Genomic DNA, 2,928 nt, shown 5'->3' with positions numbered 1-2,928 from the left:
CCCCCCCCCCCGCCATATCCTTACCAACATTTATTGTTATTTGTATTCTTGATAATTGCCCTTCTGACTGGAATAAGATGAAATCTCAGTGTAATTTTTATTTGTATTTCTCTAATTGCTAGAGATGTTGAACACTTTTTCATATATTTGTTGACCATTCATATTTCTTCTTCTGTGAAGTGCCTGTTTAGTTCCTTTTACCCATTTATTGATTGGGTTATTTATTTATTTATAAAGTTAAGTTTCTTGAGTTCTTTATATATCCTGGAGATTAATGTTCTATCTGAGGTGCAGGTGGCAAAGATTTTCTCCCATTGTGTAGGCTCTCTCTTCAAGTTCTTGTTTGTGTCCTTTGCTGTGAAGAAGCTCTTTAGTCTGAAACCACCCCATTCTTGATTTTACTTCTTGTTCTTTAGGAGTCTTGTTGAGGAATTCGGTTCCTAAGCCAACATGATAGAGAGTTGGGCCTACTTTTTCTTCTAGTACATGCAGGGTCTCTGGTCTAATGCTTAGGTCCTTGACCAATTTGAGTTGAGTTTTGTGTAGGGTGAGAGAGAGAGAGGTTAAAGTTCTTCTTGCTAGATATGCATTTCCAGTTTTCCCAGCACCATTTGTTGAAAAGGCTATCATTTCTCCAATGTATGATTACAGCACCTTTGTCTAGTATGAGATAACTGTATTTATGTGGGTTTGTCTCCGTGTCTTCTATTCTGTTCCCTTGGTCTACATGTCTGCAGAACTGTGAATTATTTTAATTCCTTCTCCATATCATTTAAGTTTTCTTCTTTTTAGGACATCCAATCCTGAATATTCAGACTAGCTTCTGGGCTGAGGGTGTTGCTTCATGGTAGAGTGCTTGCCTAGCGTATATGAAGCCCTGATTGGATCCCTACCTCAAAAAAGTAAGGGGGAAAGAAAACCTCACTTCAACTTCAAACCTCAACTGATATTTGTGAATCAACAAGTTCTACAAGAGATTAAAGCAGATTGAATCTTTATGGTGTAATTTAAACCCAGATTCTTTTATTCTTTTCCAAAAAGAAATTAGAGAAGAAATGTAAATAAGAGATCAAAAAAGCCTACGTCTCGGGGTACAGAGTTCTCCGTATGCGTGATAGAAATGTCTTGGAATTAGATAGCGGTGGCACTTGCACAACATTGTCAACATACTAAATGCCATTGAATTGTACACTTCAAAATGTTTAATTTTGTTATGTGCATTTTTGCCTCAATTAAAACAACCAAAACATTGACTAAACTTGGAGAAAGAGAGACAAAGAGAAAAGCTGCTTCTCCCTTTCTTCAAATTCTGGATGAACGCTATATGCTTTTCATATATGCGTATTAAATTTCTAGACCTAAATTATTGTTCTGTTCTGTTCCATTGTTGGGAGAAAATATTTGAACATAAGTATCCACAAGACAGACCAATGAGTAAGCTGTTGGAGGGGTAGAAGAGGAACATCACCAAGAGTTAAGAAGCTAGTTGCATATTCTAAAGTTATGTAGTTTTTGTTCCTAGGTTGTGGACTGACCTATCCTTTGCAAAGTTGATGACAACAAAAAAAGATTTTTTTGTTTTGTTTTGTTTTAAGTTTAACAATTTAAAACACTGGACTTTTTCTACATGTTGTGGGATAGGAGTTGTATCAGCTAGGTTGAAAAGTTTTAATAGCTAGTAGTAGCAGCCTATAATTGGAAATGATAAAATGGCGAGTCCATATGTGATAACTTTAATGAAGTAAAAGCAAAGTAACAAATCTCATTTATAAAAATATCTTTTATTAAAATCTCTCCTTAGACATCCCAAGGGCCATCACCTGATAGGAACATGTTTCAAGGGGTGACTGCATAAAGGTTCCTAAATAGTTCTTGGTTTAATTATGAAACTTTTGGGTTTTAAATTGCTTTTGGATTTGGAGACAACTATTATAACCTTTCTGTAGAGATATAAGTAGGCAACCAATACAGCACTTAGCCAGAGCACAGTATCCAAAGATCCTAGCATTTGCACTGTTTTTTAAACAAATACTATTTAAATCTTCTTTAGCTTTGGCATATGTTGCCATGTAACCTTTATTTTCTTAGAAAATATTGTACAACCCTCTTCCCTGCTGTAAAATGGTACAGTTTTTGGAAGCCCAGCAGGCTCTGATGGTAATAAAGAAGTATGTCCACAAGGGCAGTAATGTCGTTGAGAGGGAGCCGCATGTACTGTGTCTTGTAACTGAGAATTAAGGTAGTGGTTTCAGTTTTGATATGTGAATGTGTAAGTGTTTAAAACCATATCCTCAGCAGGTGGAAATGAGCAGTATGATTCTTGAAAAAAATGTACATTCACAGACAAGAAAACTAGGTTTTATTTTAGTGAATCTGATTTTACTTTCCTGAATAGGTGGTAGCTAGAACTATGTAGTTTGACTGATAACCAATACCATATGGAAGCTTTTAGTGCTCAAAATACTACACTAAGTTTATGCCGTGTTCCTTTTCTGCAATAACCAATAATTTATTTCTAATTACTTTTAATTGTGAAAGAAATATAAGGAAAAAAATTTTTTTAAATTCAAGTAGTAGACACAGGCATAAATGAAAAGTGAGAGTCCAACCCCCACCACCAACTTGCAGTCTCTCTCCCTGAATTTAACCACTGTTAATAGTTTCTTGTATGCATTCCAGAAATTTTCCATCTCCTGGTTAATCTGTGTTGAAAAGGTGAGTACGTTAAGTGTCATTGAACCATCTGTTCATAAGCTCCTCTTCTGAGCTAAGTCTTTTAATTTCAAAACACTGTTGATGTTTCCTTTTGAACTGTGCCTTTTAAAACTGAAAGAGTAGAAATGTCAGAACCAAAGGAAAGCCAGTAGAAAGGGCTGGTGGCATCTAGGACTACAACTGATAAATGTTAATGTGTGATTTTAGCCTCCA

General features: G+C 35.6%; 1 long non-coding RNA gene across 1 annotated transcript in view; it reads left to right on the top strand.

Moving 5' to 3' along the window:
• The window catches only part of LOC125615225, a 23,380-nt gene extending 22,905 nt beyond the window's left edge, over window positions 1–475 (top strand). The window contains exon 3 of the long non-coding RNA XR_007345771.1: window positions 417–475. This is a non-coding gene — a long non-coding RNA (uncharacterized LOC125615225). The remainder of the gene's footprint in view (window positions 1–416) is intronic.
• The last annotated feature ends 2,453 nt before the right edge of the window (window positions 476–2,928 follow it).

Source organism: Marmota marmota, unplaced genomic scaffold (genome assembly GCF_001458135.2).
Source record: "Marmota marmota marmota unplaced genomic scaffold, marMar, whole genome shotgun sequence".
In the NCBI taxonomy this organism is placed as follows: Eukaryota; Metazoa; Chordata; class Mammalia; order Rodentia; family Sciuridae; genus Marmota; species Marmota marmota.
Note: the sequence above shows the minus strand (reverse complement) of the source record. Positions and strands in the feature narration are given on the sequence as shown.